General features: G+C 47.3%; 1 protein-coding gene across 3 annotated transcripts in view; it reads left to right on the forward strand.

Annotated features, from left to right (window-relative positions):
• Positions 1-22,059, forward strand: part of DPY19L4 (dpy-19 like 4) — a 1,351,687-nt gene that overhangs the window by 225,684 nt on the left and 1,103,944 nt on the right. The window lies entirely within an intron of this gene.

Genomic DNA, 22,059 nt, shown 5'->3' on the forward strand with positions numbered 1-22,059 from the left:
GCTGGACAGGATTATTTCATATGCAGACGCCTGCTGCGTGTGCTTCGGTAGATTTGGAGCACTCTAAAATGGCAAACACCGCATGAGCCATGTTACAGTGTTACAGAGCACCCCATAACAATTGTGGAGCTTTTCTCTATTGCGAATGCAGCTGCAGCAAGTGCCTGTTCGCATGGGAACTGACCCTGCATTACAGAATCTAGCAGTCTGCTGTAATAGGCCAATGGCTTGTGGCCCATCGTACTTTTCTGTGTCAGAACTGCAATCATCAACTGGCCATTTGAATAGGAAAAGAGATGGAACTCTTATGTGTAAGCACGGGTGGCCAGCACTGGGGCCGTGGAGAACACTTCTTTCAGAGTGTCGAAATTGGCGAGCATGTCCTCCGTCCATGCAATTTTGTGATTATTCTATTGGGCTTCTTTGAGGCCCTGGAGCAGCGGCCTGGTGTGCGCTGCATAATCTAAGATCCATGTCCTCCAGTAATTACACCACAAAATGGGGCATCTCTTTGACAGTCTTGGGCTGTGAAGTGCTGCGCAATGAAGCAGCACCATCTGGTATAATGCTCTTCCCATGCACAGATACTAGCTGGCTGAAATAGAGCACTTCCTGGGGGCAGTATTGCAGCTTTGCCTTATCTACCTTGTAGTCCCCAGGTACGCCAGTAGCTGTAGACGTGTAATGGAATCCTTCCTGCACTGCTGTTCACTGTCGCTACATAGCAGCAAATCGTCAACGTGCCTAATGATGGTACTGGGCCCTTGAATGTTCCCTAAGTCGGCACGTAGTATTATGTTGAAGATGCTGGGGGACTGAATGTACCCCTGGGGCAATCTTGTTTGCTCGAAACGCATTCTCCCATGCGTAAACACAGTGAGGTACTGCGAATCGGGGTGCAGGTGTATGGAGAAGGCATTTTTTCAAGATCTACTCCTTTGGAAGGCTGTAAAGTATTGTTGCAGGGTTTGGAACTGCAGGAAATTCTGCCTGGACAATGTCGTTCAGAGGACGAAGTTCATGAATCATCCTCCAACTCCCCTCTTCCTTTTTTGTTGCATAGATCGCTGTTACACAGGGTGGTAGAGTGAACTATTATCCCCTAATTCAGGAGTGCCGCAATGGTATCCCGAAAGCCCTCCTCTGCTTCTTTGGACAGCGGGTACTGTTTAACTTGGGGCAGCACTGCGCCTTGCTTTAATGTTGTTCTAACCAGTGCCACTCCCTGCAAGAGCTCCAAATCGTGGTCGATGGTTGTCTATAACCTTTCTGGTACTTGCTCTAGATCACTCTCAGTGAATGGGGGTGCGCCGGCAGGGGCCATCAAGGAGCACTGTACTTTTCGATATTGTACCATAATGTTGCAAGGAATACAAATTGCCAAAACAATTTCTACCTCATCGTCCCTGTAAAGCAATTCTGCATCTGTCACTTCCTTGAGGGCTACAGTTGGGTCAATGCACAGCACTGTCCGCCACACGCACCCATGACGATCTGTCCCAACCACAACAATTCTTTTAGCCGACACAACCAGGCCCTGTGTATATATAGGGACAGTATCGTTCCTGCAACAGGTTCTGGGGTCACCAATCGAAAATCGAAATCTGAGAGTACGCGCCAACATGCCTTGCCAATCTGGGACACTTCATCAAATAACACTGTTATTTTGCAAACAAACAAGTCTGGGTCTACGGGGATGCCGCAGACGACCACCTCTCCTCCTCGAGCATGAATGATGACCATCGCCCCTAAGGCACACATACCTGGGGTGGCGTTTACTACCCCACGGTCTGTAAAGGAAATGGTCATGTACAGCTTACTCAACAAATCTCGTCCCAACAGATTTATGGGGGAGGTCTCTGAGTATAGTAGGGGTGCACGCACCACTTGTCCTCCTATTTTGATAGCTACCACTTCTGTGTAGGGACAATTCTAGCGTGTCAAGAGTTTCACTTGATGGCAGGAAGTTTCCTTCACTGATGCAGGATTTAGTGGCATCTGTCGCAACCATAAAGATGAATTGCTTATTACCTATCTATATTAGAACCCAACAAGGGTTCCTCTTCAGAGTGGGTAATCATGGATAGGACTGGGCACTCGAGCTTTCTGTGGGCTGTCCTAATCTGGGTATGTATTAGTACCCGGAAACGTGAAGGGGTTTCCTCCCATGACACGGACACCTTGGTAAGGCGCTACTGTTCCTTTCGGCACTGCATTAGGCGTAGTCATCCAACCTCTGTTTAAGGTGTTTTGAGGGGCCGCTTGCGGCTGCGCACTAAGTTGTGCTTGGGCCTGCATATGTGGGGGCTTTGGGGCAACTGGGTACAGGTCTCCTGTATTTCGTAACGTATGGATGTGAACCTGGGTGGGTGCGATAGTGTTGGGACAGGGTGACTGTATGTTTTATACACCCGCCCCTGCCTGCTTCTGCATTCTATTGCAAAATGTCCCCATTTCCCCACAGCTCCAACCCTGAGACTGTCCTATACCACGTCTAGGTCCCATCATATTTTACCTCTCTCCTCTGTTTTTTAGAAACACTCCTCTCCCCCGCAGCTGACCTTGCTGACACTCAGGATATTGACTCGGGATCCTCCATCCTTATGTCTGCGTGAGCTGCAGCTGCTCAGCTCAATTTGTTGCAGTGTTTCCTGCCACTGCCCCTTCCACTACTATTTTAGCTAACTTTTTCTGTACAAGTTTTTCTTCCTCCGCCTGCAACCTCTGTGCAGTTTCCTTTTCTCGTTCTTTAATCCTTTTGCAATGGTGTATTATAGTTTGAATCTCGGCCCATTCCTTCGCCTCTATGCCCACTATCTTGTCCAGCACCTTCTGAACTTCCTTGGGCAACCCCCTTCTGATAACGAAATCAAAAATCGGAACTGATTCTGATTGGTCCCACTGGTCACCTGTCTCCGCTCGCCTCAACTCCTGCACTTTTTTAATGTACTGAGCGCCATCTTTGTCGTCCTCCATGGTATACTGCATTATAGACTGTAATTCAGGTGTCGGTGTACGCCCGTTTCAGCGGGCCCTAATGTTATTAAAAGGGGCCTGTTGTGCGCATAATCCTATAATTTTACTCCAGTGTATCCTGCCTTGACCCACACGTCCCGACCTGGTCCCCCAGAATTACGACAAGTAAGCTTTTCATGTCTCCTACCCCCAAAGGAACACCTGCTGTCTGTTTCTCGAAGGCGTAGATTCACTTCCCAGGCAGTAAGGGCTGGGGGCGCCTTGATCAGATTATTTTTATCCATCTGCACACATGGCCCATGATTCGCACTCGCAGGTCCGTTGTGGAGGAACAACATTTTCTTACATAGTCCTTGCCACAGCTTCCCGCCCAAACCTACTCCTTATTCGCTCACCCCATAAACTTTCTATGCTTGGCGTAATTTCTGGAGCCCCTTGCACCTCATTTCCCTCGTCCTCAAATTATTCCACACTTTCCCAGTCCCCTTCATGTCCCTCTTGGTGCTCTTCCCTGTCCGACCTCACTGTCTCATAACCTGCACTTTCCAACTCCTTGATCTTTACTCCCATGCTTCTCGACACGCACGTCCTTAATCGCGGTGCTGTCCAACCTGAAGAAAATGTCCAACCCACACCCTGGTTTACTCTCCCCCCTCTTTTACTGTCCTCCACCATGTCAACTCTGCTTTCGTTGCCTCCAATGCCTCCTCTAACTCCTTCTGTCTTTTGGTCTCACGCTGTGTGACATTGCTTGGGGTTGGTCGATATGGGTGTCTGGCGGGGGCAAATATGTTGGATTGGTATATCCCGTGGCGGGTTGGGCCATGAGTGGATAAAGCCCCTCCCTAGATGCAAGCTGTGGCTCTTCCACTGGCGCCATTGTGGTTGCTACATTTGGGGTGGGTGCTCCCTTCGCATCGCGGCATACACCGGGTGGTATCTTCAACATCCTCCACCGTTTTCAATAGGTCTAAAATGTCTTTTTGCCTTTGTAATGGTTTACCTTTATACTTACCTGTTAGAAACATGCTTGTGTGTTCTAATATCTCTCTATTATTAGAACCGTGCTCTGGCCAGGGGCGGGCCATTCCCCCTTGCATCTCTACCAGCCACTGCGTGTGGTACTTGTCGATTCTATCCTAGTACAGTGGCAGCACACTATACATATACTCCAGCTGAGTCATTTCCCCCATATTAACAATAATATATTCAACAGAACCTTCTTCATACACTCCCACCCTTCAGACGCTGCACACTCACTCTACTAACCCTGGTCCTTCCATCACCTCCACCAGGTTCACAAGAACAATTCAATACAGTAAAACAATAAACTAAAGTAATAAGCTCAAATGACAACCACTACTTTTCCTCTTTTCCCCCACCCGGAATAAATTGGGCACAGGAAGCCGAGCCCTCCAATTATATGGAATTCTTTTGTATCCTCCTATCACTATAAAAAATGGTGCCACCTTCTCCCTTTGCTCAGAGCGGTTCCCACACACCTTTTTTTTCCTCCTTGTAATTTCCTCAATAAATTAAATAAAACAAAGCCTGCCATGTGGCCTTTTCACACTCTTCCGTCACCCGCATGCACACACACACACACTTCACTCGTACCCCTTTTGTTGTTGCTTGCAAGTGGAGTACTTACATTTGCGTGTTCACCTGAGCTGTTCCGTCACGGGGGTCTCGCCAACGTCCTGCCCTCTCCTAGGAGCTGCACCCTGTTTAGATGGATTTCCAAACTCTGACCTGGTGGGCAGAGGTTCAGAAGGCCAGCCTAGTTTCTTGGAACAGGGTAACCTTCTGAACAAGCCAGACCAATCAAGGTATCATTGGCGGCGGTCAAGACTAGGTCTCAAGAGGGGTGAGGGTGACTGAAAGACCTCAGAGTACAGAGTAAAAGACACTTACAAATCCCTCACAGTCAGGTGTGTATATATAGTAAAAATACAAATACATTTATTCAAGGCCTTTGAGTTTCACCACAATGGTTATAAAAAATAAAACTTTAAAACCAACACAATCATATTAAAATACATATATACAAAACCGAGGGGCCTAAAGAGTTAATGCATGAAATGGGTCCACAACCTAGAAAAGGATTGAAAGGCAGCCCAATCCCTAAGAAGAGGGGAGCCTATTGCTCATTTGTACTTACAATGATGGCGCACACAGTAGTGCGAAAATGGGGTCTCTTGTAGGGTCTGTAGGAGCTCAGGAAGGTGGGTGAAGTGATGCAGAATAGGTTCCCACTATTTGTGGAGAGCCTCCCCGAGAGGGCCCAACAGGTTCCAGGAGGTGGGAATAGTTAGATAGCTCAGGCTATCTAACTGTGGAAAGGAGAGGGGCCCTCAGGGGCCACACGTGCGTTGAAATGGATGGATGCACTAGGGGCCACTGGTAAGGGTTGCAATTACTCACCGACCCCTGGCGCACTCTGGACCAAACTTCGGCAGTCAAATCCAATTTGGTTGCAGGTTCAATGCGGCAGTCTCGCGGCTCTGTGGATTTCAGCAACAAATTTACAGCTTTGATTACCAAACAGGACAGTGGCGATTTCTCTACTCCTGGTGGGTGGATCAGGCCAGTTTCTCTGTAGAAGGCTTCAGGGCTCAGAGGGACAGAGCTGCAATGCACTTGCAAAGTTCGTCACCATGGCTGGGCGACACGGTAACCGCGTGTACTCCAGTTCGGGCGCTCTCTTTACTCCAGACCTGGGAACGCCAAGTGTGCGAAATTCGGTGCGAGTGTGCCGTGAACACAAAGCTTGCGATATACCAAGTTTTGAGGACCTCCTCGAAACGTCGACATTATCAGGGCAAAGATCCTGCGCAAGCTGGTCAGCCCACTGGTTGGCCCGGGGGCACCTCTGATAAGGCTTACTTGCAGGGTTTGGTGAAGGTGCCGAGAATAGTTAGTCCCACTATTCCAATGGGTCAAAGCTTCTTCGCAGACCTTCTAGTTCGATCAGATGCAGAGGGGTTCAGCGGGACAACAGCGGGCCCAGGGTGCCAAACCTTCCATCGGGTCAACAGCCATTCCTCGACTCAGCTTCTTAGTTTCAGGATATTTGGATCCTATCCTTCTTTCAGTGAGAACGCAAGAGATCGAGCTGGTATGGGTGTTTGGAATTTCCTTCGCGCCAAAACGAAGAGGACCCAATGGGAGATATGCTCACATACAGGCACACCATACGTGGACCAATCATGGACCAATCATGGACCATGGTGGTCCCAGGCATTCACAGCACACCAGACTCTCTGGCACTCAGGATGTGTATTGGAACCAGACAGTCCAACCCACATCCTGGAAGCACACACACGGCATGCAGAAGGCCTCGAGAGCTTGGCGTTTCGTGGGAGAATGCATGCCCAAATAAGGACCGACCCGGGTCGGCTCTATCTGGGGAAGGTGAAGAGGCAAGCTGGCCAAAGGACCGGACAAAGAACCTTGTGGCGTGGCCATTTTGGAGCCAGGCCACTTATTTGTGCCAAACGCGGTTTACTTGGCAGGGAAGGGTTAAAAATACCTAAAAAGATAAGCTGCCACCAGCCCTGTCCAAGGCACATCTGCACTTCTCTTAAAAATTCCTTCGAGTGTGGAGGGCTTTTAGAAATGATAGGAAGACCCAAGCACTATACTGGAAGGTAAATTGTGCACTTGCAACAAGTTGCAGAAAAGTTGCAACATTGACGAGGATTAAGGGAAACGAAGGCTTCCAGTACTGACTGTAAGGGCATGTCAGTTTCCCCATGATAAAGTGTGCGAGAAGCCCAGGGGAGTCCAGCAGGAGGCTGTGCTGCTCTGGCAAAGTCGGACTATGGTGTATAACAGCAGCAGAAAAGTTGGGGGGGGGGGTACACAACTGGAGGGAAAATTGCACATGAAATGGAAATCTTTCCTAAAAATGGGCACACTTGGGACTGGTCACTGTAGGTGGATGCAGCCCCTCCAGAGATGCTGCCTGGAAGCCTCCTTCTTTGCGGGTGTCTTTGGGATCACATAGGGGTCACCAAAAATGTAGAGGAGCCCCTCAACGCTCACACCTGAAAAAATACAACCCACTAAGGGGAAAAAAACCCGGCACACCTCTTACACAAAAAACAAAGTTGTATTTCCCCAAAAACAGAAATGCGCCGTGGTTCGTTCTGCCAGAATCGGCACAAACAACACTTTAAGATGGCAGACAGCGTCATCAGTGGCGCAATTTACATTTAGTGCAAACCCGCATGGCTGGTTGGTCGAGACCCTATACATAGGCTACCTGCTCCATAAGGTACGCCAGGCCGTTTGTCCCAGCCCTTTCGGTCCATCTTCTTCCGTGTGTGTTTCTCCTTCCACATCATTGGTGTGAATCTACCACTGATTGGCAATTATGGGAACGAAAACGGTACAGGCTCTATCTCTAACTTGATGTGCACCTGGTACTCCAGACATGGGCTAAGAGGATACTTCAAAGGCCATTGCTTCTAACAAATTATAGCGCAATTCCAGACACGTGGGTGCCCAACCAAAGTTCCCCACCCTCAATGTAGCTATGTTAGTTTATCCTTCCCGGTATCTCGCAGCACAAATCACACAAACTATAATGAAGGCAAATGATCCCTGTTTTTGATCGATTGGGAGGGGGGGGTTTAACAGTTTTATGGTTGGTGGTCTGGAGCTAGTTTGTATCGTGGAATGTCGGGGGTCTTGGGACTATGGCTTTAGGGTGCTATTATTTTGGACTGTGACGGGGATGGTCGGCGGCTCGTACCCTCCTTCTCGTGGGATTGCTTTTCTCAGTGAGCTCTCGACCCCCTTGTGGCCTTGAAGGGCACATTCCATGTTGGCGACATGAGACAATGAAGGGTCTATGAATCTCTACAGTTCTGTCCTTCCTCATCAGTGCCCAAGCTACAGTTTATTCCCGCCTGGATACACTCTATTTCTATGCGTGTGACTCGGGCCAACTCGGGAAGATGGCAAAATAGTCTTCTGTTTTTATTATCATTTATCTAAAACAGGGAGTTACAAGGGACATCAACGGACTTCGCCAAGCATTCTCAAACATTATGCATAAAAAACGCATCTTTATACTAAAAATGTGTCATACGTGACGTCATACTACGTAGTAAATATGAACATCCTTGTTACGCTCAACTGGACCCCACAGGGGTGTCAATCGGACCTGGACAGCTGCGGTCAACGTAATGCGTAGTGCAGAGATGACTGTCTGGACTGGCCCGCCTAGTCTTGTCTGCTGGACCCGAAGAAGTATTTTCCTGCAAGTGGAGACAGGGATTAGCCACCTGTGGGTTTAAGTGATGGCCTCCCAACTGTTCTCGCTCTCCCCCACTAATCACCTGTGATATCCCCTTAGTAACCTCACCTTATGTTTGTAAAAGATGAGCTCTCCATCCTGCGTGTCTTGCAGGGGCGCGTAGATACTGGTTTGAAGGCGTTGGGAGAGTTCCGGTAAGCATTGACTCTGAACTCCCAGGCGGGATTGGTAAGTATCAAGTTCAAAGAGTTCAATGTGCCCAATGTTCACTCTTGTCCCCTTCCTTCCTTAAGTTGCAACTGTGTTTGTGAGAAAGTGGTCTCGTAGCTGCTGCTGGCGTTCAGGTAAGAGTCTGTGTTACCCAACGCTGTCCGGTAACTATTGCATGCGTTCACGTGTTGTTTTTCTCCCTCTTTACAGATGCGGTATATGAAAATGTGGAGAGTTATGGAATAATACCGCCGGTGGTAAATCGGGTAAGTCTATGGTGGTAAGAGGTATTTGTTGATTCCCTTGGCTCACCTTGTTGTTCTTGTGCCCCTAGGTGCCGGAGTACGGCGAAGAAATGATGGAGACAGTGCCGGATCGAAAGATGCTGTGAGAACTGGCGAGTATGGCGCCGTGCTGGAGCTGGCGAAGTGACGCGTGCAGGACTGATGTACTTTCCAGGTCGGGAGATGAAATGGATCCGGAATCAGGTGAGGAATTTGAAATAAGTTTGTTTTCTAACCTTGTCCTTTTCTTCCTCTTTATTCTAGGAGCTCCGGATTTGAGGCGGGCGTGGCAGAAGACTGGATGCTGGCTGTAGGCACGCGGTACGTGGCAGAAGACTGGATGCTGGCTGCAGGCACAGTGAGAGTCACACTGCTGGATGCAGAATAACACGAAGCATGTGCTGCTCTTTGGGCGTGGTTTAAATAGCCTCCAAAGTAGTCCCAGGAAAGAAGTTCCCCAGGACCACACCCGAGTAAAAAATAGTCCCTGTAGTAAAATAGTCCCATCCAGGCCTCACGTTGGCTTGGATTTATTTGCAGCATGGTCTGCATGAGGTAAGTAATGTCTATGAGCCTGGCGCCTATGGCGCCAGGACTGATTTTTATTATGAGCCTGGTGCCTATGGCGCCAGGACCGAACCCAGACAGCCCCTAGCTGGGGCTGCTGGGGTTTTTGTAAATGTCTGGATGCCTGCTCCCGGTGCTGATGGGCTTGATCTGGATGCCCGAGGGTAGGCATCATGACAGCCCTATGGGGGGGGGGGGTTGTGATTGGCTCAAGGGAAACATCTAAGTATATTTTCTATAAGGGGTTAGGGGGACAACTTAAGCCTGCCTCTAGTGTAAGTCATCTTCAACACTTATTAAGTACACAGTAAATGATTGGCTTTCATGCTATAAGGGTCTTCGTTATATGGTCGTCTACAATTGGATGTCATAGTCGTGCTGATCTGGAACATTCGGTTCACTTAGCAGCGCGTAAACTCATACCCAGGTGCTAGGAGGTGGACATGACTTTGCCTCCCCACCCATTCTGCCATGAAGATTGTCTTTGAACTTGACCTTGCAATGTATTCTGGTCTCTGGGAATATAATGGAGTGTAGGCACTCTTATTGTAGTTCTGGAAGGCTATGCCCAACTCTTTCTATTCTTAACTCGCATGAAGGGAGACCACGATCTGGTCAATTTTGCAATAATTGAATGTCTTAACGGGATAAAACTGGGCATGCATGGTGTTCTTTCTTTGCACCTTAACAAGGTTTTTTTCAGCTGCTCACGTTGCTGCCTTGAGAATAGATAACCGGCCTTGGCTTGCTTCGACTTTGATACCAGGCCAAACAGCTTCACCATTCAAGTCCATGATCTCCAGCTTGATTCTTTGCTGCGACACAGCTCTTGATCCTTTTTTCTCTGTGGGTCTGAGCTTACTAAAGTAGTGACGTCGATGTCCAGATACTATACAATGACTGCTTCACCTGCAGTCGATTTACTACGGATAGCCAGCTTCCAAGGTCACTTAGTCTCCTTGCGTTACTGCATCTGTACAATGTATTTAACGGCTTACATTTTCTGCAACGTTCTTCACACACACAATCTTCTTTTCGCATATGAAGGTTTAGTTGCTTCTTTACTTTGTCATCAGTTTCTATAAGGTCGATAAATTCTCTTCTTTAGCCATTCTTCTCATGGCATCACACTAATCTCATGTGATGTCACTAGCTCCTTTTCTTGCTCCTTTTCATGTTCCTTCAGGGATTTCCTCCATGAGATTGTCATCTCTTTGGGAGTGCATCTGATAGGGTTTTCTTAGTGGGCATCTTTTCTCAAAGATTCGCCGTGGAATGGTCAAAATTGCCGGTGTCAAGCATGGCACAATTTCAGGCTTCCAACATACTTGTAGGAGTGGGGGGCGGGACTTCCTGCAGAGGCATTCGGCTGCTCCTCTACATTCGTTTTTTCTTTTAATAACTGTTTATTATTTTCAATAAATGAAATGCAAATCATCAAACCAACCAAGGTCGCATAGCATAGACTCCACATTACAGCGTTTGTGAGCATGAACATGTGTCAGGCCGGTCTGGGGCAACCTGATCATGGGTTTTAATACATAATGAGGCCTCGTTTGTCTATCGGATCCTCCTTCCACAAGACGTTCACACTAACCCTACCCATTTCCCCCGATCCTCTGCAACTTCCCAGAACAGCCTCTGGCATTGTAGATTCGCCTTTCCAGGGACACGCATCTGTCCACCTCATTGGCCCAATGGCCAAGGCTCAGTTTTTCTGCGGAACCCCATGTTGCGGCCGTTCTTCTCTTCACCATACCCATTGCAACGGCTAAAAATGTCTTCTCATATTTGGTGAAGTCCCACATATGCCCAGCAACACCAACTTCGGGGCCTGTGGGATAGGGGACACCAACACCTCAGATTTACAGGTGCATCTTCCCCAGAAATTCTGGATTACATTGCAACCCCACACCATATGAAAGAAGCTAACCTTCGCTCATTTGCATCTCAAACATTCCCCAATATCCAACACCCCCATCGTGCCATCGCTGTGCGAGAGTAGTATGCCTGGTGCAGTATTTTGAATTGGTTAATCGTAATCTGGCATCTATGCCCATGTCCCGTGGGAACATTAATGCCTCTACCCATTCCTCTGATTCTATTGGGCCCAAGTCCCTTTCCCATTGTTTTTTTAATCTGGACAGATTCTGGCTGGGCCCTGAAAGTGGTAAGCACCTGGTAAAGCGTAGAAGCAACTTTGGCTGTGATTCGATCTGGAAGAATATTACTTTCTCAGGGGGAACATTTTGAAATCTTGTCCAAGACAGGGAACTGGGCATTGAGAGCATGTGTAAGTTGGAGATGTCTGTAGAAGTCCCTGAGATCCCAAACCTCCCGCACAAGGCCTCAAAGTACAGAAGGCGTCCGTCTTGTACTATAGCCACAAGCATGTGTATCCCGCATCTCTCCCAGTTTGTAAAGTGTCCTATTTTCCGAACCTCTGGTATATGCCTATTATTCCATAGGGGTTGATCTAATGTTGTCTCCCACCCCACCCAATATGTTGGTGGGCCTCCTTCCAACTTGGCAGATGTGCAATGTCATCCGCGGTATGTCCGTCATCTCATTTTCTTTGCTGTACAATATGTGAAGGGGTGTGGTTGGACCCATTCCTTTCATTTCTGCCCCGATGTGTGAGGCTGGGGTCCCCATGAAGTCACTCATTCACCACCCCCGTCTGTATTCCCAGTAGTAAGTACATAGACATGGTAGGCCGATACCCCCTCCCAAAGCGAGCGTTGCAGAGTTCTAAGGGCTATACTGCGTTGCTTCCTTCCCCACAGCAGCCTCCAGAGGCTATTGCCTATAGATGCAAACATCACTTTGGGGACGGGGAGTGGGGCATTCTGAAGGACATAGAGAATCTTGGGAGTTTCAACATTTTGAATTGGGCCACTTTGCCCATTAGTGTTGGGGGGGGGGGGCTGCCAGTGGGCCTTATCAGCCATAAAAATCTATTTATCACTGGTTGTAAGCTGTGAAGTAAGTCATCCAGGACTGGGCTGATGTGGATAACCAAGGTAGTTGAATCCAAAAATTGAGACGGAGTACGGCATTGGTCTGGAATTGCGGCATCTCCCCCCCCCCCACCCCCCCCACGCCCCCCCACCCCCTAGAGCAGGAAGAAGACTGTCTTCTGTTTATTTACTTTAAGCCCCCCCAAAGATTTGGTAGTCCGCGAGAATACGAGACACCGCCAGGAAGGAGATTATAGGATTACTGAGATTTGAGAAGGTCATCTGCATAAATTGAGACCAGGTTTTCCCTTCCCCTTGGCCATGTGAACCCAGTCCAGTCCCCACTCGTCTTTAATGTTATCGCTAATGGTTCTATGGCTAGGGTAAATAGCAGGTGGATGAAGGGACAGCCTTGTCTGGTCCCCCGTCAAGTGTGAAAGCCCTGGAGGACACCCCGTTTCACCCACACCACCACCTCTGGAGAATCGTAAAGCAGTTTAACCCAGGACATGAAACAGCTTCCGGGTCCCATCTGGCCCATTATGTTCCATAGAGCATCCCAGCCTACTGAATCGAATGCTTTCTCGAAGTCCATGGGCAAAAGCACTAGTGGATCCGGTATCGCCGGGGCCTGGGCGATGACAAGCTGTATTCGGCGCAAGTTCATCTGAGTGGACCTGCAGGGCATAAACCCGCATTGTTCCGGGTGAACAAGGGACTCTATTACTCCCAGTTCCCAGTAATCTGTTAGCTAGGATCCGTGCCAGAACTTTGACCTCCCCGTTAATTAATGATATTGGCCTGTAGGAGGCGCAACGCTCTGCAGGCTTCCCGGATTTAGGGAGAACAATGAATGTCCGCTTAAGATCTGAGGGGAGTTGTACCCTCTTTGCTTTGTAGGAACATGCTGTACATATGTCCTGTCACCCATTCTTGCAATTCTGACCACCCGGAAAGCTAAACCCAAACCTCACATCAACCAATGGTACACCCATGAATTGAAAGACTTGCGCAACAAAAAAAGAAATGCAGAAAATAATTGGAAAAAAACGCCCCCTGACAATAATAAACTGTACTTTGCAACCCTTGCCTCAGAATACAGAGAAGCCACACTCCTAGCTAAAAGCAATGCCTACAATTGCTGCATTGAAAATGCCAACTCTGGCATCAAAGAGCTCTTCTCAGTTCTACGGGAACTAGAATCGCCCGCACACACCCCAGACCACTGCATTAAAGACCAAGCCTGGTGTGAAAACATACCAAAAGCTCTCATGGACAAGATATCCTTGCTCCAACTTAAGATGAACCAAAGGAAAAACCTGAAACTCAACACCCCTTCCCTACCCAGCTCTGAAAAAAGGCATCAAAAACTTTCCCCAAATTTGAATTCTCCCCCATCTCTACTGAAGAGATGGTCAGAATCATCAAAGGCCTTAAACCTTCAAAATGTCAAGGAGACATCTGTCCAGCAAAACTAATCAAAGACTGCGCAGACAAGCTAGCACCTTTTTATCACTGCATTGATAAATACATTCTTTACAACCAATCAGGTACCGGACAACATGAAGGAAGCCTGGGTTCTCCGCTCGATAAAAAAAAAAACACACTAGACCCAAATGTGCTCACCAACTATAGGCTAATTAGAACAGTGCCATTTCTTATAAAAATTCTTGATAGTGGCATATGTACAAATCTAAAACTACCTTGAATTACACAACCTGCTCGGCCTCAGCCAATCAGGGTTCTGCCCAGGTCACGGCACGGAAACAGCACTTGTCAATCTTAAAACCCAAATGAACCTAATAAGAGACCGAGGAGACCTAGCCATCCTGCTCTTCCTGGACCTTTCGGCAGAACTTGATCTAGTAAATCACAAGATCCTTTGCTGCCACCTGGCTAAAAATGCCCATTTCTCCAACAACGCCATCAGCTGGATCGAATCGTTCCTGTTGAATCGCTCAATGTGTGTCTTTTCAGCCTCGGCAGCTGCACTCCCCACCCCAGTCTTATGCGGAGTACTACAGGGATCCTACGTATCCCCCAACATGTACAATGCATTCACCAAACAACTCTTTGATGAGCTAGACAATTTGGGTGTCACATACACAAACTATGCTGACGACACCCAAATACTTCCAGCAATCACAGAAGACTACGACATAGACTCCAAAGCTCTCAATGCGATCTACCTCACAATCCAAGCCTGGATGGCTGAGAACGAACTCTGCTTGAACGATGATAAAATAGAGCTCCTGATCATAGGTAGCCCAGCTAAACTCAAACTCCCACCAACCTACCAACGATTTCACATTGATGCAAACACCATCAAAGTCTCCAAAGCAGTCATGACACTCGGTGTGTACCTTGACTCTTCTCTCACCCTCGCCCGACAAGTGAACGCCATCTTCTCGGCCTCCGCATACACTGCAAAACTTATCACAGCATGCAGACCCTACCTCACGGTGGAGAATCGCATCACGCTAGTCAGAACCCTGATCCTCCCGAGGATAAACTATTGAAATGCCATCTTTGCTTTTACCTCGACTAAAAACATTAAGAAGCTTCAAATTACCCAGAACAACGCCATCAGAGCAGCCCTTAATATTCCCAAGTCAGACCAAATTTCTGCAGCGAGTAGAAACATCCACTGGTTACCAGTCAGAGCGCATTAAATTCAAAGTGCTGTCCCTTACCCATAAATGCCTTGCAACACTGCCCCACGCTACCTCGCCAAACTGATCTCAAAAACGCACTTAACCAGACCCACCCGATCAGCCTACTCAGGGCAACTGAACTCAATAAGATTCAAAAGACAGAAAGCTGGCGGCTCTAGTTTCCCTGTCCTTGCAACAAACTACTGGAACGCTATGCCACCTGAACTGAAGACGGACCCATCCCTATGGTCCTTTAGGAAAAACCTGAAAACCTGGCTTTTCAACCAGGACACCAGGAACCAGTACAGTGCCCACTAACAATCACTTAGGAATCCAAGACTAAGCCTACTGCCTCCACAGACCAGTTGCATCCCGCCAGTCCCCGACTACGCCTATGCTTTTGCCTCCCTCCACAAGACAACATAACTGCACTGGCCAACTACCTCCAATCCCCAGGCCAATACCACTGCCTGCCAAAGCCTAGTTTGATGATTACACCTCTGCTTCTATTAACCACCCAATACTTTAGCAGCACCTGTTGGCTACATACTAATCTGTAATGCATAACCCTGTAACCCTTCTGGCACCCCAGCACTCCGTGCACTCATGAAGTAATGTATATGCAACCGTATTCCTATGTCAAGCTCTAACAAAGAAATGTACATGCAACCATATTCTTAAATCAAGAGCCTAGATGCCAGAGGGCTAAGTGTAAGTGCGCTAGAGAAATGTAATAAATACTGTAACTGTCATGGAGTCGGACATATGTGTCAGCCCAAGGTCGTAAGACTTTGCCAGTTGATTGGTACATTAAGACCTTGGCGATCTGTTTTCAATCTAAACATCCACCTATGTTCTCTTTTTGGTAGCAAGGCATGTATGTTTCTCCCTCCAGGTGGTATAGATACCTTCTCGACAATGGACCAGATTAGGTCGTTCTCCTTATGTGTTTTTTTGGGAAAAATGTTCAACCAATGGGGTATTAGGTCTTCTGGTTCGTATGCAGGATTGGTGTTTCTATTCTTTTCTTGATTGTTCTGGCCATAATCCCAATGTATCTAAGGTTACTGGAACAAGTGATAACGTAGATCACGTTACTTGTGTTGCAATTTGTTAAAGAGAGTTGCCTCCATGGAGTGCGCAGGCCATGGTCTAGTGTGGTGTACCTAGTGGTAAATTGGCACATTGAAAATAAACCACATGGTGCATGCCCGACCGGATGTGTAGAATTCCATAGTGTCGGTTGCAGTTGTGTTCCTAGCCCTGAATAGTAGGATTTCACCAGGCAGTCTCTAATATTCCTTCTGCATTTAATAGCTACAGTTTAAGAATTTCTTTCTTAACCCAGATAGCTGAATAATGCTGTGATATGGTTCTCCGTTTTGGGTCTGTTATTGTGCTCGATGGTATTTGCTTGTGGAATATGTCATGCCCGTTTATTAGCGTTCTTAAGGAGTTTCCTTGGATAGCCTCACTTTAAATCTTTGTGTCAGGGCCTGTGCTTGTCCATCTTATTTTGCAATGTCAGAGCCGTTCTGGCGAAATTACAGCTACTGGCCAAAGGGTAGATTGGAAGTCACTGTTTTGGTATGAAAGCTATCAAACTGTAACAGCGAGTTTCTGTCTGTAGGTTTTCTAAAACCTGTGCTGCTGAAAGCTCCATCTCTTGCTGTAATTTTCAAGTCCAAAAAGTGGATGACTTCTTTACTGCTCGAGTAAGTGAACTTCAGGTATTTGTTCCTGCTGTTGAGCCAGGCAATACATTCTTCCAGTTGGGCTTGATCTCCCATATAGATTAGCATTATGTCATCTATATATCTTCGCCAGAGGGCGATTTGTCCTTCATGTTGGTTGTTGTTGTAAATGAGTCTCCTTTTTGAAATCTGCCACATACAAATTGGCTAAAGATGGGGCAAAGGAGGTCGAGCGGTGCCTGAAATTTGTTTGAATAATATTTCTTTGTACTTAAAGAAATTCTTGGTTAGTGCGATTTCGGCGAATTGCAGTAGTAAGCAGGGAATCTCCAGAGTGGGCGTTTGTTCTTCTAGGACTTTGTTAATCACCAACATTGTCTCTGTCTGTGGAATTGAGGTATAAAGACTCTATTTCAAGAGTCACCAAGAAATGTTCATCTGGATTGAAAGCTATATCTTTGATAAGTGACCACACTTATAATATATATCTAGCATAACAGATAATGATAGTGAGGGATGTGCCCGCAAGGCACCCCATTCACTACTTCATTTATGCCCATCAACTTGAAAACCGGTCCACCCCCATAATATTTACTAACTGCTAATTGGATGCCTAAAGATTCCAAGATATGCAAACTAATTAACAATAAGTGAATTTCACAACTTGAGACACCTTTTTAACTGTTTACAGGTGACACATATGGAAATACACCCCCGTTAAGTTCCAACACGACAACCTTGTATTAGTAGTGATACTGTTCCCTGTGATTTTCAACAGGGTCAGTCTGAATGCCTCCACCTACCCATTATCGAGGTGATATTGTTCCATGTAATCACATGTTGGAAATATTTCTAGAGTTCAAGGAATACGGGTACTGAATACATGCGGAGGACACTTGCAACCAACTAAGACAGTCCTGAAGAAGGTGGTACGAAAAAGACAGCCCACTGAAATCGGTCGACAAAACACATAGAGATAGCGGGAAGTTTCCCGCTGCATTCCTCGTTTTTCAGAAATAGGGAGATCTACAAATCAACGGATCAACCCTCACTAGCTGAGTCTTCACAGCGGTCCCTTTTTTTTAACCATACACTGAGTGTCATTTTCTTTTAATGCCGGCACACTCCCCCCACCCCTCCCAGTACTGGCCAATGAAGTAGCCATTGCCTAAATACTGGTGGAAATTTGCCTTGACTCAAGTTCTACTGTTTTTAGTTCTTTAGTTAGTAACTAGTTTCTGCTCCCTCTAGCTGAGACATTTTCAGAATATCTAATCACTGAGGTTCTTCCTAGACCAAAAACCAAAACGGAACTCTGGGTAGTGTGGATGGCAAGGTCTACGACACGTATAGTTCAACATATTGTTCAGGGCATGTCTGAGCTTCAGTGCCCTCAGTCTCTGTGGGCATGTGAGGTGTTGAAGTCTTTTTGCGTATGCCACAAAAAGGGGACCACACCGCCATAACTGCCAATTGCGTATTCCTTATGTTAGCTGTGAGTTTTGCCACCCCCAGCATAGTCCACACTTTATCCATCCATAACTGCGTGGAGGGGACTTCCCTGCGCCTCCACAATTGGAGAATTCCCATTTTCACAGCCAGCAATAGATAAGTTAATAGGTTCCTCTTGGAGGCCACATCTGTCAGTGCGCTGTGGCGGAGAAGCCCCAATACATAACACATCGGATCATCCGGTACATCAACCTGCAAAATGTATTTGTTCTTAGATCTCACTTCTTGCCAGTAGTCCTGATTCAGTGGGTAGCCCCATAATACATGCAATACATTTCCAATTTGCACCCCCTCAGCACAATTTAGAGTTATCCGAGTGACAATGATGTAGACTGGATGGTGTGTTGTACCACCTTGTTAAAATCTTGGCTTGGGCCTCGGCTAGACTCGGACCTAGAGCTGTTGTTAAACCTCTGTACACCTCCTCCCACTCCTCCTTCAAGAGAGGTCAGCCCAGTTCCCGTTCCCAACCTTTACAGTATAGTCGTCGATCGGGGGTAGATAGTGAATTGATGCATTTATACAAGTGAGAAATTAATGACCTAGAGTATGCCGCCAGTTGGAACACTGATTCGTGGTCAGTCAGCTGTCTAGTTGCTTCCGTTACATTGGAGGGGTGCAGGACCCAGTGCCTTTCCTGAAAGTATGGAAACCTGCCTAACTCACCCAGCCCCAGAGTGGCCTTACAGTCCTCGATGCTACAGATCTTCCCTTTACAGAATAGGTCCCCAGGCCCTCCCCCCTCCCCACCCTGCCCCCTGCATCCGTCGGAGAAAGCCCCTATCCAGTTGCCCTGGTGTAAAATTCTTGTTTTGAAGAACATCTGTAAAAGGAGATGGGAAAGTAGTAGACCATTGCATTCTGGTGACACTGTCCAAGGCCTCAAGAGATCCCCTTGTTGCAAGATTAACATATAAACTCTGTGCGGTCGCCTGCCGGGGGAGCCACGGTTTGATCCATATGTGGCAGCCTGCGATCACATGCTCCATACTAACCCACACCTTATGGGAATCCTGTTGGAGCCAGCAGCTCTATAGAAGTCCCAGAGTCTAGAGAATGCTAGCCCCACTTTCCCCTTGCTAGTATATAAAGTATGGTTATTGACCCTGGAGAGCCCCCTTTCCACAGGAACTTCACTATCTGGGAGTCCCACATTTGAAGGGCATGCCAAGAGTTAGGAACGGGAAGGGCTTGAAAGAAATAAAGCAGCCGGGGTAAGACCTTCATTTTTATGATTGACATTTTGGCAAACCAGGAGAGGCGAAGGTTAGCCCACCTATCCAGGTCCCTCCTAATACGTCTTTTGTTAAAACTGTTTTTTCCTTTCCATTTGTTTTATCAGCGTACAATATCACATTTGTTACATCATATCTTATTTTGTCAAACTTAACTTACCCTCCCTGTATTTTCCCCTAACCCACGTAACAAAGAACAAAAATACAACAACATACACAGCTTGTATTCTACCAGAAGCTCACCAATTTCCATTCACTAACCTACTCCAGTCTTATTCTTCCTACTAAGTAATTTGTTCCTCCCCTTTGATCTTTCCTCTCCTAGTTTCCTCTCTACCATAGGAATTCAGGGATGTTTATCACCTGGGGAGCTCAACAAATGTACAACATGTGTACCAGTGTGATTCGCTCTATCCTAATACTTCTGATAAGCACTGAGTAGTTTACCTGTAAAAGCTCCCCTAGGTTAGCTGGGATTTTGATGCCTCGGTATTTCACCACCTTGGGGGCCCATGTGTATGTAAAGGATTGCTCCAAAACCACCTTTAGTGCCCCATTTACCAGCAGCCCCATTTACCAGCAGCCTGCAGGACTGGCAAGGGTTGAGAGACTCACCCGCACCACCACGCCAGCCAGGCTTCTCCATGCCGCTTCTCCCCTCCTAAGGCCTGGACCCCACCGGCGGCCGGCATCCGGTGACATCAAAGCCGGGCAGTCCCTGCAGCCGCCAGGGGCTCTGGCATGATCGAGACCGCAGCAGTGTTTTTTTTTCCCACATCAAAGGCTTTCCGCTGTTTCAGGTTTCCATCGCGCCGCACATTTAATTGTCTCTGGCTGCTTGTCCGCCATTTTTCAGGCAGGCCGGGTTGGTGGTCGGAGCGAGTTACAGAGCAGAGGGACGTCTGGCCATTCCGCCATCTTAGCCACGCCCCCTTCTAGTTAACGTTTAGTGCAAACAGGTGCCCCTCTACGTAATTTTGGTAATTTGCATGAGGGAGTACAAAAGGGAGGTGTAAAGTGGAGGCAAATTGCATTTATGCCTCCCTTTTGAACTCTGCTTTGCAAATTGAGTAAATGCAACCTGCAATTTAGGTTTAGGGTTGGAAGACCGAGTTACAAATGTTAAATGGTGAAAAGACAGAAGATTATTTTTTCAAAATAACCTTGTCTTTTCTCCTTATGACTTGGCCAAATCCCTACCCACACCCGCACCCCTCCCCCTACTTAACTTGCCTACGACTCTCTGGTCCCTGCAACGTCTGTTCCCTTTCATTTCCATGATCAGGAACCAGCGCTGCAGGGTCCTTTCCCTTTTTATTTTCTTTCTTTTTTCTCGGGACCGCTGCGGGGGATCACCCCCGCAGCCCTTTTTTGGGGGATGACTGCAGGGGACACCACTGCAATCCCCACTCACAATATAGTGAGCAGGGTGGGGGGACAACCCAGCAGCCCCCAGCACCGACTGCGTGGTTTGGTCGAACTTTTTGGCCGTTCTGAATTTTCGAACGGCCGAAATACAGCCAAATTATGCATTCGAACAATTTGTATTGGTCTTTTTCGGTGAACCCTGCAATTTAAACAAGGTAGGCACTGTTTACAATGTATTCCTATGGAATGTGCTTGCTTTTTGCTGGAGTAAAAAGGAGGCGGATCCCATAGGAAGCCACAGCATTTACAACAGCATGAAAATTAAATGTTGGTGTAAATGCTGGATTACTATGGTGTAAACCGAGGCAGAAGTGTAAATTGCGATCCATACGCCCTCTCTGCTGCACAAATGGCTGAAATTATGGTGTGGAGTGAAATTCATGCAAAAAATGTTTACGCATGAAGATAATAAGGCAGCTACAATTTCTCAAACAGAAATTCTATGAAAAAGGGGACAAAGCCGACACCATCTTGGCTGCTCGACTACATAAACAGCGAGCCGAGAGATGGATTGAAGAGCGAGAGATACCGAGAACTGAGCTCTTCTGAGAAAGCCCGCACACCTTGAGAGATACAAGAGGCATTTGCAACCTTTTACAAGGACCTCTACTCTAACACCGAAACACCTTCCATCCAGGACATAGACGCATACATTGCAGAATCACTTCTTCCGTCGCTATCAGCCTCCGACACTGAGACCCTGGAGACTCCTATCATGATGGATGACGTCAAACAAGTCATTCAGCGTCTGAAATTGGGTAAAGCCCCAGGCGACGACGGTTACACTCTGGGCTTCTATAAGACTTGCTCCACACATCTTGCCCCCTTCCGGACGTCATTGTTTAATAATATACTAGAAACGGGCATAGCACCTCCATCATTTGCTCAAGCCCTGTTAAGTTATTCCCAAGGAAGGGAGGAAGAAACCCCAAACTATGTGCCTCCTACCGCCCAATATCTCTCCTTAACATCAACGCAAAGATATATACCAGGGTAATTGCTGCCAGGTTGGAGAAACACCTACCCGATCTGATACATCCTGACCAGGTGGGCTTTATTATGGGCCGGCAAGGCACTGATACAATGAGAAAAACACTCCACCTGATTCACGAAGCACAGAGAATGGTTGGGGACACGACACTCCTCTCACTAGACGCTGAGAAAGCGTTTGATAGGTGGACTGGGTCTTTCTGGACAGGGTCTTGGCAAAAATATGCCTAGGCCTGAAACTTCACCGGGGAATAAAGGCAGTATACTCTTCTCCGAAAACCAG

The sequence above is a fragment of the Ambystoma mexicanum genome, chromosome 5q (genome assembly GCF_040938575.1).
Source record: "Ambystoma mexicanum isolate Mex_15411 chromosome 5q, UKY_AmexF1_1, whole genome shotgun sequence".
In the NCBI taxonomy this organism is placed as follows: domain Eukaryota; kingdom Metazoa; phylum Chordata; class Amphibia; order Caudata; family Ambystomatidae; genus Ambystoma; species Ambystoma mexicanum.